The 14,893-nt window shown below is 41.9% G+C and overlaps 1 protein-coding gene across 2 annotated transcripts in view; it reads right to left on the reverse strand.

Moving 5' to 3' along the window:
• Nucleotides 1-14,893, reverse strand: part of PIK3AP1 (phosphoinositide-3-kinase adaptor protein 1) — a 108,862-nt gene that overhangs the window by 74,424 nt on the left and 19,545 nt on the right. The window lies entirely within an intron of this gene.

Genomic DNA, 14,893 nt, shown 5'->3' on the forward strand with positions numbered 1-14,893 from the left:
ATTGTTTTTTTAAAATCGTGGCCAACTTTCTGGTAGTGGTCATTGCCTGGCTACTGCTGGCTTCTGGTTCCTACATCTGACCAGAGTCACAGAGTATCCCCTTGTTGGGCTGGCTATGATCCAAGGCAATTACAGCTTTTGTGTCCCCAGTTCAGCTGGCTTGGGCCTCTCCCAGCCTTGCTGACCCTCATGCCTTGGTGGCAGTAATGACTAAGAACCAAAAAGAAAGGAGCCCCCAGACAAACTAGAAACCACACTCTTACCTCTTCCACAGGTACCTCTTACCACCTCAGAGGCCTTTGTCCAACCCCCATTTCCCAGAGGGGCACCAAAAATGCATGCTGGGATTTCCAGTTGTTTTTTATTTTTTCTGTCGTTGAAGGAATGACCTTCAGTTTTCTAACTGAAAAGAGTCAAAATTAAACTAAAAAATATTGATTTTGCTTAATAATTAACAGCTGAACAAAGCTGATCAAACTGTATCTTCCAGAATTATATTCTCCATTTTACAGAGACTTTTCCAGGGAATTTTAAGTTTCTGTGTTAGAGCTGGAATCCAACATTGAGCTGCCTTATATTAGCCTGAGGTGGGAAAGCCAGGGGCGGAAAGTAAATGGACTGGTTGAACCTCCCAACCAAGCTGAAGCGGGCCTTCCTTTGTGATGGAGAAGAGGTCACTCCCTGAAGTAGAAATAAAGCTTCAAAGCAGTCAACAGGCTGGCCATTTGCTCATATAACCTCCAACATGAGCACTGAGCCCATCTCTGAATGTGGCTTCTTTTTCTCCTCTGGTTCCCTAGCCAGAGCTAGAGAATTGCTGGGCAAATCGGACACCAGACATGCCCAGTGTCTGGGACAGAGATTTCCCACTACATTACATATAAACATATTTACAAGCTTAGTAAACAGCCTCTTCACACTGCCTTTGCCTCTTGTTCGCATTGATCCCTCTCACTAATTGAAAAAACAATTATGTTGGTTTCCTTGCAAATCCAAATTCTTAAAAAATGATACCCTGAAGTGAAACCTGGCCATTCTCACATCCCTACCCTCAGGTGAACCATCCATTAACCACTTGGCCCCGGGTGAGTCACTTCCCCACTCCCAGTTGTCCTCCTCTATGTTAAGACAGAGTAGACAATACAGTTTGATTTCAGGGGCCCTGTCCACCCCTGAAACTCTGTGAGTGACACCACAAGTCTTGCCAACTACATTCTCACGAATCACAAAAATGGGGCCCTCTCCCTTCTGAGAACATTTCTCCCCAACAAGCCCAGTCTGGTTATGTGTAGTATGAGATACACAGAGTGAGAACACACTTCCTGGCTCAGAGTCACGAGCATGAGGGCAAAATATAGTTCTCACTGTTATGTTATATTTAATTATAGAAAACACTAGAAATCTAATCAACATCAGGATCAAAAAAAATCTATCCTTGTGATTTGCATCCTCTCAGAGAGGAGGCCGGAGTGTTTGCCAACGTCCTGTCAGAGAGATGAACTAGAAGGGAGAAACTGTGTAGTTTTTAAAGTACAGTCAATATTATATTAGAATTTTATACTTTAAAATAAAAAAAACTATTATTTTTATAATGTGAACTATGGAAGGGAGATGTTTGTCAAAAGGGAGCATGGGTTAACACAGATTGAAAACTGCTTCCCTGTAGTCCTTGCAACACTGTCTACCTCTCCACCACGCCCCTCAACCTCTGTGCCCCTCCCACTAACAGCTCACAGTCCACAAGACACTGCTGGCTTCTGGTTCCTACATCTGACCAGAGTCACAGAGTATCTTTTCACTCTTCCTCTCCATGATATGGCAGTCCCTTTGTATGTTGTGTTTTGCAAATCCAGCAGTCACAATATGGTTTATTTCCCCTTTGTTCAGGGTTCAGCAACCTTCAAAAGTGGAGGCGCCAGACACATGCCCCTATAGGGGAAGAGGAGAGTGGCTCACTCATATAAGTGGGCACGGAGCACCTGGAAGGCTCTCATGCACAAAAACCTCCCCCACCTCCACAATCTACTAATAAAAGCTTCATCTGAGTTATCATGCTGAGGATAATGCAAATGCCCTGGGGAAAGGTTCAGCTTCATGGTCACTCACACCTTGGTAAGAAGTATTTTTGAATCTTAGATCATCAGGGTTTGAAAGACAGTTAAGAATTATTTACAGCAAAATTCCACTCAATAAAGGATTTTTTTTTAATCATAGTCAACCTCTAATGAATACTTACAGTGACAAAAGCTCCCTTCTTGAAAGGGTTTACTCCACTGTTGGGCATTTGGAATAACCTGTGAAAGCTCATCCTTATCTTCAGCCCAACCCTGGAGAATCTGTTAAGATGGTTCTGCTGCATGTAAAGGAAATCCCAACTCAAAATGCCTTAAACAATAAGACATTCATCTCTCAGAACAGCAAGTCCAGCAGTCGGGAGGTTTGGGGTTGGCTGACATAAGCGTTCAGCAACATCATCAAGGCCCCAGGTTCTTTCCATTTCTCTATTCTGTCATCTTCAGCATGAGCTTCATTCTCAGGTTGGCAGCAAGATGGCTGCGGCAGCTGCAGGTTCACTTCAGACACAACAAGGTCCACAGGAAAAAGAGAAGAATATTCCCCCAAGCATGGAATATAAACTCTTCCCTTCACTCTGACTGTTCCAACTTAGGTCACATGCACAATAACGGTCACCAGGGGGGTGCCATGCACTCATGACTCCACTAATCATCTAGGGTGGAAAGAATGATGGAACTTCCACTGTAATGTCCACCACCCCTGCCACCCAGGAACCTCCACCTCAAATAGAGTTCTCCCTTACCCCACAACTCAAAACACAGCCACAACCCTTCCACAAAACGGCTCATACAATTTGTTTCCAAACTCGCTGTGGTCTTTCTCTGGACATATTCTAGTCAGTCAGTTTCCTCCTAAAAAGGTGGCACTCAGAATGAAACACCATTCTTGGTAGAATACAGTGAAATTATAATATTCTAAGACTGGGGAGCTGTATTTTTATTAATGTAGCTTAATATTGTAATAGCTTTCAGTGGCAACATCATACTGTTGGTTCCTTATCAATCAAGTAGTCAACTGTAACCTGCAGTTCATTTTCACAAGTTAATGCCACACTGGATTTCTACCATGCTGCACTAGTTGAATTGCTTTTATGGACCTAACAGCAGAACTTAGGATCATCACTACTGAACTAGATCAAGATAATTTTGAATGATGCTTTTCCCACTCAGTGTAATAACTACGCAGCTACCTTCAGATGTTATCCATCTATAAATCTGTATTAGTTTGCTAGGGCTGCTATGGCAATCTCATAATGGTGACCAAAATAACACAGACTGCGTGGCTTAAACAACAGAAATCTATTTTCTCACAGTTCTGGAAGCTAGAAGTCCAAGATCAAGAGGTCTGGTAGGTTTAGTTTCTTCTGAAGCCTCTCTCCTTGGCTTGCAGATGGCTGCCTTCTCGCTGTGTCCTCAAATGTCTTCTTCTGTGCAAGCACACACCTAGGTCTTGATCTCTTCTTATAAGGACACCAGTCATACTGGATTAGGGCCCACCCTAATGAATTCTTTTTAACCTTAATTACCTCTTAAAACACCCTATCTCCAAATACAGTCATATTCTGAGGTATTAAGGGTTAGGATTTCAACATACGAATTGGGGGATGGGGGTCACAATTCAGTCCTTAACAAATTTGATATCTGACTTCTGTGTATGCCTCAAAGTCAGAGAAAAACCGGACAGGAAATCTAAGACCAGTGTCTCTGGCACTCCATCCACTAGACAATCCTTTAAGGATGACCATTAAAGAATAACCATTAATCCAATCACCTTCTTGTGTTAAGCTGAGATCAGCCACTTTGGAGAGGGGATTTTGACTAAGTTTGGGAGAGTGTTGAAAGGAAAGATCATTCCGCGAACTGTGGAATTTCTACTTGAGCAAAAAGAGGGCTCTGCTAGGGTGTTTCCACAGTCAGAGTGGGCGACATGAAGGTGCTGAATCAGGGAGCTGCTGAGCACTGGGTCATAATGGAGAAAGTTGTTGAAGGAAAAAGAGCTAGAAGGTTATCAGAAGGCAAATTCAGTTACTTCCCAATTTTACTTAGGACACGCATAGCGGCAACTGAAATTGAGACACTGGAAGTTATCCTGAGTGCCCATAGACAAGATTGACCATGCCTGTCTTCACCACTTTGGGCTGCAATCAGCCAGGTGGGCAGTGATGACTTGGCATTTTGCCCAAAGACTTGAAGACCCATGTTTCTATAGACGTGATGAATGGAAAGTGATTGGTGTGCTTTCTCACTCTTGTCCTCTTTAAAAAATATACACACACAAACATAAATAATGTATAAATACATGAGGGGGCTACTAGTAGAGCAACTACACACAAATACTAAAGAATTAAGCAGGTAGCTCTACAGAGTTAAGATATAGATAAACAAACACTTGCCTGTAATCAGCTCCGTGACTTAAACCATTCCTTCTTAGATTAAGTCTCTCTGGATTTACAATTCCAGTCCCTGAAGCTTTAGGGTAACATGGTGTTATTAACTCCTCTGCCAGGGGTTTTTGGTTTTTTTTTTCCTTCTTGCTTGTTTGGGCACGTACTCAAAGGATGGGAAGTGGTGGCTGGAGGGTATGTAAAGGTCACTCAGCCCCACCCCTACATCCGATGCTTGAATCTCCTTTCCCACAACCAAATGCCTACTTAAGCCAATGAAGCTGGCCCGTGGGAGTTCACCTCCTCTCCGAAGAAGCTCTCTTGTCTTCAATTTCCTCAAGGAAGAAACTGTCATGGGAGAAGAGAAGCACCATTTTTCATTTCCAGCTCTAATTTGTAATGCCTTGGTCACCATTATGAGATTAGTATGTGCCCACATGATACCTGGGTAGGGAGAGAGCTGTGTGACCCCATCCTTTTCTCCCCCCCACCCCCATTAATAGATGCTTTTTAGCCACTTCACCAACTGACACCAAGCCTCGCCTCTGGTCTCTAATCAAAACCTTAGCAGGGTTTTACATAAACTGAAATTTACATTCAATCATCACCATAGCAACCATCACACAGAACTAAATACAACTTTTTCCCCTCTGATATAATCTACTTTTTTTTTTTTAAAGAGCTGCCTTTCTTTTCAGTTGCAAATCCAAGCTATACAGAAGATAACCATTAAAAATCTATTTTGAAAAACTACATTTAAACAGACTGTAACAAGGTTCAAAAACAGGCATTTGAAGTGGTTTCTAGACACTTAGCACCATACACTTTCTCCCTCAACTGGTGGCCGTATGTTGCTGAAGTCTCAAGGATTTGGCCCTGCATTAGGAATTGTTAAAATCAAAACAAGTCTTCGCTCATAAGTGGGACAACCATCCCTTGAAAGGTGCCCCAAGATAACAACCCTGAGTTAGGGCAGAAAATTCTAATTTCAAAAAAGATATGTGCATTATATTTAAAAACATAAAACAAAACAAGGTTTTATTTGACTTTTCAATGTGCAATTAGCATATTTCCTGAAATTTTTAGGACTCACCTGTTGACTGAAGAGAAGATATTCAACTGTGAATGTGGCTCAAGGCCACATGGGAATATGCAAAGGTAATAGAGAATAAGCTAGAGATAAAACGATATAATATCCCCATCCAAGAGGCCTAATTTTTTCTTATTCTAGAGTACAATGCCACAAGAGCCCCTGAGTATTTGCAGATGTTGGAAATATATTTCAGATTTAGAAAAAGGTAAGAAAAGATACCTTTCTGAAATTTTACTAAGACAAAAAAAATCTACTTATGACACTAACCCCACTAACAAATTAATGAGCACTCATCTCATCACTCCTATAACATCTTATTTCCTTGCTATTTACGGAACCAGAAATTGGGCAATTCAGTTGTACTGAAAATTGAGACAATGAAATTAAGTCATTTTCCATAAGCCAGATAATTTGATCTTGTTTATTTAAAGGCAAGCTATAATGTAGTGATACTCCAATCATTCATTGATTTATTCATCAAATATCTATTGAGCACTAGCTGCTACCATATGCTGAGAGCTGTGTCTCATAAAGATCAGTGAGACTTTGCCCAAGATCTCAAGATCTCTAGTTTTCTAATTCCATAGTATGGCAGATGTTTTATACCAAAATGTCAGGGAAATCTTAACATATTTTCTCTGAATAAACATTTGAAATTGTGTCTACATATAGGAGATGATGCCCGTCCCATGCTGTGTGACTCATTTTAATGACCTCAGTTTGGACACCAGAAACTAGACCAACGGCTAACAGTCCACTTTTGTTACTAAGACTTAGGAGACCTCACCAGAGGACATTCTTTTTGAGATTTCTGAAAACGTCCTGACTTGCTCCCAGTGCAACTCTGCCACTCAGGAGATTTGGCTGAATTCCACCCCAAATGATAAAGAAGGCTCCCCCAAATGCTCCTAACAGTCAGGTGTTGTGAAAAGCAAGGAAAGGCAGCTCTTGAAGGTTCTCAGTCATTCTTTTCCATTCAAGAGCATTGACATAGCTAGTTAGGCAACGTGAGTGGGGGTGGGAGGGGGGTGGGGGAGGTGGAGGGAGTTGCATTTCCTCATAGTTGCCAAAATATATGCCCAGAAGTGAGAAATCTTATATATTAAGTGAGATAACACACGTGGGAAAAGTGCTAGACCAGGAATGGGACGCTGGTTTCATCTCAAGTGCCAACTCCAATGGAATGGGGACGGATGCATAGAACCCTGAGTGAGACCAATGCTGAGCCCAATCCCAGCTGCAGAGAAAAGATGGCTTGATCCATGAACAAAGTCTAATCTGGGAGCAGGTATGCTGCACTATACAATATGTCCCACTATACAAGACCGTGGGAGGGGGATTGGGGAGATACCTGCCACTGAGTTACCTGGGAGAGTGTAGAAATAATCAAAAAGAAAATCCCAGTGCATTCAAAGACCAATAAACCTGTGTCAGCAATCTTAAGAAAAACTCTGAGGCACAAGTGGCAGAATTTAAGACAGAATGGGTACCTTCCAAATGGCTGGAAAAAATAAGAGCCAACCAAACACATTCCATATTAGAAAAACATGCACCAAGAAGCATAAAAACTGGAAAACCTAAGTATGATCACAGAAACCAGAGATCAAAGCATTTGAGGTGACACCCTCTGACAGACATGCCACATTGCCAATTAACAAGACAAGCTGAAGATAAGGTTCAAATCTTTTTGGAAGAGTTGAAGAGCCTACCCATATATGCAGCCAGCACCACAGTTCTTGGCTTTTCATTTGTTTTTGCTTTTTTTAAAGATCAGTAGGAAGATCGTAATCCCCTCAACACAGCCTCCTGGTAGTGATGCAGACGTGTGGCTTTTGTGGTCAAAGGAAGCAAAGAGCGTCATTTTGAGTATCTTAGAGCTGTAGACTTACTGCTTTTGAAAAATATAAATATATCCACAAAAGCCACAAAATTCAGCATGTGAGTTATTTATAATTTGGTTTTTTTCAGAGTTTCTTAGACGACTGATGTTGAATCTAAAATGATCCCAGCGTGGTTTTTGGGTGGTCGTTCCAGTGGTCGTCAAACTCTAGACACACAGACCTATCACTGGTGTGAATTGAGTAGTTTGTTTTTTTTTTTTTAAGTATTGGGTTGCAAGCCTATAATGAATACAGAGAAATTCAGAAGGTTTGTATACATCTGTGACTTTTTGAGGCTGATTTTAAGAAGGACTAACATGCCCTGAGAATATGCAGCAGGATAGAATGGGACTTGGGGGACGGGGAAGGGTGCCTGAGCAGGCGGGGGTCTAGAGGCCCCCACATATGTACACGCTAACCCCAGGAGCTCTGGGTTTACCTGTTTAATACATTGGGGGTGTACACAGGTTTTGTTCAGAGGTTCTGCTACTAACAACAGCAGCCAAAAATCTAAGAAATACACCAATAACATTGCAGAAGTCAGCAGAGGCAAGATGGTAGATAGCTTTGCACTGTCTTATTAAGGAGTCTGAACTTTATCCTATGGTCAATGGTTCCCCATTTGGGTTTCAGGAAAATTATTCTGGTAGTTTGGTAGAAGATGGGCTGGAGAGATATGAGATGGAAACAAGAGACCAATTAGAAGCTGTTCTTGAGCTAAGACAAAAAGCAAGCTGCAGACAAAATGTATACAATAATATACTTTATAAAAAAAATTTCCACATGTGTATATGCTATCAATTCACAGAAAAGGATCAATTAACTAAAAAATCAAGTCACAGAATAATATGTACACAAGGAATCTATTTACGGTGAAAAAATGCCTGTTTGTGTTTTGTAAATTCATAAAAATGGTCTGGAAAGATACACACCAAACTGTTTATGGTAGTTACCTCTGTGGAAGAGAATGAGGATTTGGGGAATGATGAATAGTTTCACTTTTTCCTCTACAGATTTCTGATGGTTAGAAAAATTTTTTTATAACAAATATGTATTACCTTTATAATTTTCAAGAGATTTCTAAAACTTAAAAAATAAAAGATTACCATAAAATAAAGTATATAGTTTCGGTGACAAGAAGTGATTAAGATTTAAAACCAAACCAGTAGCCATGAGAATAGAAAGGGAGGAAGAAACCCAGCAGACAGATGCTGACAGAAGAGCAGACATGAGCCTGGGCGAAGGAGATTGCAGGGGAGAATGCGGGCCATGTGTCTCCATTCATCATCTCAGTTACATTTCCCAACAGCACTGTGAGGAGGGCGTTTTCACTACATTTTACAGATAATTAAATGGAGCCGCAAAAAGCCTTGCCTCCAAACTCACAGCTGGTTACCAGAGCCAGGACGAGCACCCTGGCCTACCTGACTCCACATCTTAGACTTACTGCCTCAGCCAACTGATTTCCTTCATATCCAGAGCCCTCTTAACTGCCTTTTCTGTGCTCAAGTCCTGATCTGATACAGCAGCAGGGAAGCAGGGAGCTAGTTCTGACAACACAGTGTGGGCCATGTGGAGACCGGAAAGGCTGACACGTGCATCCCTGTTGAGTAGTTAAGTCCCAGATGCTGAAACTGGTCATTAGCAGATGAATCCCCACATGCCATCTCAGCTCAGGAGGATTCTTGAGAGTAGGGCTATGTTTTCTACAGAATCTATAATGCCTCTGCAGCGTCTAATAGCACCAAGTCTTCACTAAATTCACTGAGTGGGTGTTTAATAAATATACATTAACGGGAGGGCAGCAGGATCACTTGAAGCAAATACGAAACTGCATTTGATTCCTTATTTAGATCATAAGTGTTCTGAAAGCATTTTTTTCCCTCAACAATTCAGGATGTAGGCAGTCAATGCATATTTGTGACAGATAATGACTGTGACCCTACCAAGTGAGTAATTTAATCACTGTGTCATAAAGCTGCTTCAGCCGAAAAGTAACTATAATATCTGTGCTCCAAGACTTCAACCAAACAGCCAACCAAGCAAACAGCATTTACTAAGATCTCTGGTGCCCACACCGTGCTAGGCACAATGGAGAATCCCACAGAATAACACGCGGGCCCTACTCCTAAGGAACTTACACTCTTGCTGAGGACCAAACCAAAATTCAGGAAACGATTAGATAAACGAGTGGCTACCTGTGGATGTCCTGCAAACGAGTTCCACATGAGTCCAGACAAAGGAGAAACCACGGGTACTAGAATCTAAAGAAGAAGGACTTGGGCCGAGGAGTAAAAGATAGAAACAAAAAAGATAGGGCTTCCCCCAGCATCTTAGGAACCTAATGGCATTTCACAGTATCCACAAAAGCACTGTAGTTCTCAGGCTATTCACCCCTCAGCGTGGTGTGGCTGCTGGGCCAGAACTACTTAATGCGTTGACCACCCTCTGTCTGTTTATTGCAGATTTAGGAGCAAACAACCCCACCTCATTCCAACACCCCTTGGTGTTTCCACTGTTTATTCAATAGGCAACACTGCTCATTCCAGCCAACCATCATTCCCCACCCACGCCAGAGATGAGGCCTTGTGCAAACATACCACCTGAGATCTCTAGGGTACACAACTACTACAGTAAACAGGGGTTGGAGATAAGAATCAAAGGGCAAGGATAGATGTCAGAGGAACTTAGCACTTGATGCTATCTCAATAAAATACTCACACAAGCCTGGAAATTTACCATAATATCTCATCAGAAAATCTGCTTATAATATGGGTTCCATTTCCCATTTAAGTAGGACCTATAAACGTTTAGCTCCACGTCTAACTGAAATTGGGGAAAAGGCTGCCTCAAAAACTAGGGTCAGCCCTTTAGCTGGGCTGAAACAATCTCTCCAAATGTCCTTTCCGTCATTTTGCTGCCCCAGCCAACAAAAAGCCCTCTGAGATAAACCAGGCAACGCTCTTTGTCCTGACATTGAAGGCACTTATCCCACTGACTCAAGTTGATTTTTATAATCTTTTTTCCCCCACTATCTCTGTCCCTCTACTTCTTAACCCAAATTGTGCTTTTCTACCCCTCTGCCTTGCCCATGGAGTTCCTCCATCCTGGGATGTCATTCCCTTCCATTCTCATCAACACCTCTTAAAATCCAACCCTCTGTTTCAATGCCATCTCCTCCATGAAGTTTTCAACCCACCTCTGTTGAAAGTGCTTCCTTATTTTCTGAATTCAATACGCATGCTGGTCCCACAGCAGCATCTTCCACTCTCATGTACTGAACTCGCCCATTAAGCTGCTTCCTCTCACTCCACCACACAATCAGGTACCGACTCCTGCTGGTTCTGCCTGCTTTTCACCCCTTCTAAGTGTCCCTTCCTCTCCATTTCCACTGCCTCTGTTCAGCTCTGGCCCATATCACCCCTCCCCTGAAAGATGCAATAGCCTCCTGATCAATCTCTAGCCTCCAGCCCCGCCCCTACAGCCACCAGACTGAACTTACTGAAAATCAATTCTGATCACGTCAGACCCTGACTTTTGAAACTTCTGTGTCTCCCCATGGCCTTCAGAGCAAAGTCTAAGCTGCTTAGATAAACAGGAGGCTTTTCAGGATCTGATCTCCCCTCCAGCTTTCCTTTGAAAGAGCTAGACCAGTGGTTCTCAAACTTTAGTGCCCATCAGAATCACCCAGGGTACTTGTAAAAAAATACATATTCCCAGTCCATTGCACACAGACATTCTGGTTCATTAGATAACTGGTAGAGCCCAGGAACATGAATATTTACAAAAAATGTGGGGTTCAAATATATGGGGAACATGAATATTTACAAAAATATGAGGGTCAAAATATTTGATTCTGCATCAAAACCAAAAATATATGGTTCTGATGCAGGTATTCTGAGGATCACACTTTGAGAACACCTGAGAGAGACTGTAAAAGTAGGACACAGTAGTTAAGACTAAGGGCTTGGTAGCAAACCTGGTGCTCCCACGTGCCATTGGGAAAGTAACTTAATGTTTCTGGGCCTCATCTGCAAAATGGAGATAAAAATAGTATCTATCTTAGAGGTTAAGATTAAATGAGATAATCATTGTAAAATGGTTAGCACAGCCTTTACCACTGTAAATATTCTACAACTGGTGGTGCTGCTGCTGTTGCTGTTGTTATTATTATTGGGAAAGAAGCTGAAAGAAAACAGCAAAAAGCAACATGGTCCAGGTTTTTAATCCCCAGTGTCTCTGGGTTGGAAGGGACTTCAGGGATTCCTTCTTCAGCATCCTCGGCAGATGTTTATCCAACTTTAGCCTGAAGGCTTCCAGTGACAGGGCCTCTGGCCACCACCTCCTGAGGTTAGCCTGCTCCATTGTTAAGCCATTCCAGGTATTAATGTTCTTCCTTAAATCTAGTAGAATTCTGCTTGTCAGTTACCACTGTCCACGAATCCTCATCTGCCCTTTGGAGCATCATCAAACAATGCCATTCTTATTTCCTCATAACAATCCTTCAGATGTCTGAAGGTAATTTTCATGTCTCTCCTTGGTGTTTTCTTCTTTAGGAAGACAGCAAAGAATAGTGAATGAAACTGATTTCAGAGTTAGAAGCCTGGGCTTTGGTCTCTAACCAACTAGGTATCTCTGGGCAAGTCATTTGACAATGTTGAGCCTCAGTTTCACTCTAGCCCCAAATTCTATAATTCTATGATTAAACACTCTGGGGGTTATTTCCTCTGTTCCTCAGGCACAGGCATGTTTCCAGATTCCTCAGGGTAGCAGTTGTCTTTTGCATTGCTTGACAAACAATGGAGGGAAACAGCAATCCTTTGCTTGACAAACAATGGAGGGAAACAGCAATCCTTCTCTGGCACAATTCTTGATCCCTGCACTCTCACCAAGTGGTTTGAATGGAAGCTGCCAAGTTTTTAGAAATCCCACACCCCAGGCTACCAACATGGGCCATTCATAGTCCTCCAATCCCCTGGCCACAGTTAACTGGCCTACACTGAGGCACCTGACCCAGGTTCAACTAATTAGACCCTGGCCTGGGATTTTGAATTCTGGACCAGAGAGAACAAGTATCAATTCCTCTCTGGAGTTGCAATTGGAAGGAGTGAGGTGTGGCAGCTCCTAGGAGCTGTAATTCTCCTTCTTGGAGGTAACTCATCAGAGAATGACACCAACATGCAGAGAGACACAGAAAGGAGAGGTGGAAAGGCAACTCTGTGGAGTTCAAGTCCTTGGTTCAAGTCCTTGGGTATCTCTGAGGACCAGCTGCACTCCTGCCCTTCCCATAGTTTGGCTAATTCCTCTTTTGCCCAAGTTGTAAGAGGATTCTCTCCTTACAAACAAACAAGTCCAGAGTAATACACTCACCTTTCTAAGCAGGCCTCAGATGGAGATAACTCTGGCTTATCTGGCCCCTGGCATCTCCCCAACCTAACTCTCCATTCCCCCACCTTCTGCCAACAACTACTGCAGATGGGTAACTAGAGTCTGTGTGTAATACAAGAAGGGCCATCACCTCTTCCAGTCTGGCCATTGCTCTGAAGGGCAGCTCAAGACGTCATCTTAGACCAGTCGTGCCACCTCGCTGATTCATACTGAGCATGTGGTCACCTCAAACCCCCAGCTCTTTTTCATGTAAACCACGGAAGCCAGGACTTTCCCTTTGCCATGCTACAGTCAGATAGTTCAGTTTGTTTTGTTTTGGGGGAATGGGTTTGGGAACTAACTGCAATAATTTAACACTTAGCCTTGTTAAATGTTTTATGTTGGATTGGGGCCAGTGTTCCAACCTGTCAAGACTTTTTTGACTCAAGTCCATCATCAGTGGCAAAGCTTCCCAACTAGTATACGAAATGGAATGGGTTACAGATGTACTAGGATATTCATTCCCTCAGTTCTCTTCTTGGTGGAACAAAGCTGGGGGCTCTGAACCCATGTTAGTGGCTTCCAACTCTGGCAGCCTTATCATTTTCTGAGTATTCCTATTTCAAGTCCTCATAGTTATGGTAACATAGTGAAGCTAATTTTTCATAACATAAAAGTATTTACTAACAAAATGCCCATTCACAAAATTAGTCCCCACTTAAACACCTCTGCTTGCTTAATCTTGGTGTATATTCTCATCCACGGAGTCACATTTTTATTGCTTGGTCTCTCCCAGGTTTAGGATTTATCCACAATAAACCACAAATACAATGTTACTTGGTTATACAGGGTAATTCTAGATTTTGCAAAAGATGCAGAATTTTACAAAGTTCATGAAAGTGATGTCGGAAAATTGTCTGAATCACAAGTAAAGCCACTGTCAGTTGGAAAGGTTACCAACTGGACAGGAGAAAGTCCACAGGGATGCTGCCCAATAATCAAAAGTGAATGACAGGAATACATAATGATTGAGAGGAGGACTTGAAAACTGTCAAAGTCAAATGTGTTGTGAATTATATTTCAATACAACTGTTTAAAAAAATTCAAATGTGAACTAAGGAATGCTATCTCGTGCTAGCATAAAACTATGTCCAAAAAATGTACTCAACTCCTCCTGCATAAAAACCACAAACGGTTGATTCAGTCTTTGTGTAGTTTGAGAAATAGCATATAGCTGAAATTATCATTGAAACTATATTAAATAAAAATAAATTTATTTTCTTAATTTTTAGTTTTTCTTTTCAAAATAAAGTTCCAATAAAAAATTTTTTTAGTATTTATTATGAAATTTTGGTTCCTGCTTAAGTATATCCACTGTTGGGGCCCAGGGCAGGCCACCCCAAAATATCCCACAACAGCATATTGATTATTTTGAATTAAAGTTACTTGAGAATCAAAAAGGGCATTCCGACCCTCCTCTCTCTGTCCCCGCTGAAAGCAGGAAATAAATCTCCCATGTGAAAGGGGCTCTCCCTGCATCCTTATCACCAGAGCTAGGAAATTCAGGTCTGAGAAGACTATATAAACAAACCTTGTTAATTTACTGCCTCAAACCCAAACTGTTTAAATTCTTCACTAATTACATACCTCAAACCTAAGTTTCTTTGTCCTTTCATTCCTCACAAATTTACGTTTTTTTGTGTAAAAAGATATATATACTGCCTGCTTTGCTCACTCTCCAAACATCATTTCTCTATCATTTCCAGTATGTACGTATTAAATTGTGTTTTTCTCACGTTAATCTGGCCTTGTGTCGATTTTATTATTAGTCCAGCCATAAGAACACAAGAAGGGTAGAAGGAGGAATTTCCCTCTCTCTGACACCACTTCACCTGGCCTTTTCCCAGAATCACTTGTCTTTGGATTATGAGGGCCTCCTAAACTTGCACTGGTGCCAATGTTGCAACTTTCATGCATTGCTCCTTGCCTTGTCCACCACAGAAACACAGAAGAGTCCTGCCCTTCTGCTTTTCCACATGACAGGCTTCAAAGCTCTGAAGACAGTTTCCATGGTTCCAGTGAAATTTCTTTTCC

Source organism: Ceratotherium simum, chromosome 6, assembly GCF_057802395.1.
Source record: "Ceratotherium simum simum isolate JZ-2026a chromosome 6, ASM5780239v1, whole genome shotgun sequence".
In the NCBI taxonomy this organism is placed as follows: domain Eukaryota; kingdom Metazoa; phylum Chordata; class Mammalia; order Perissodactyla; family Rhinocerotidae; genus Ceratotherium; species Ceratotherium simum.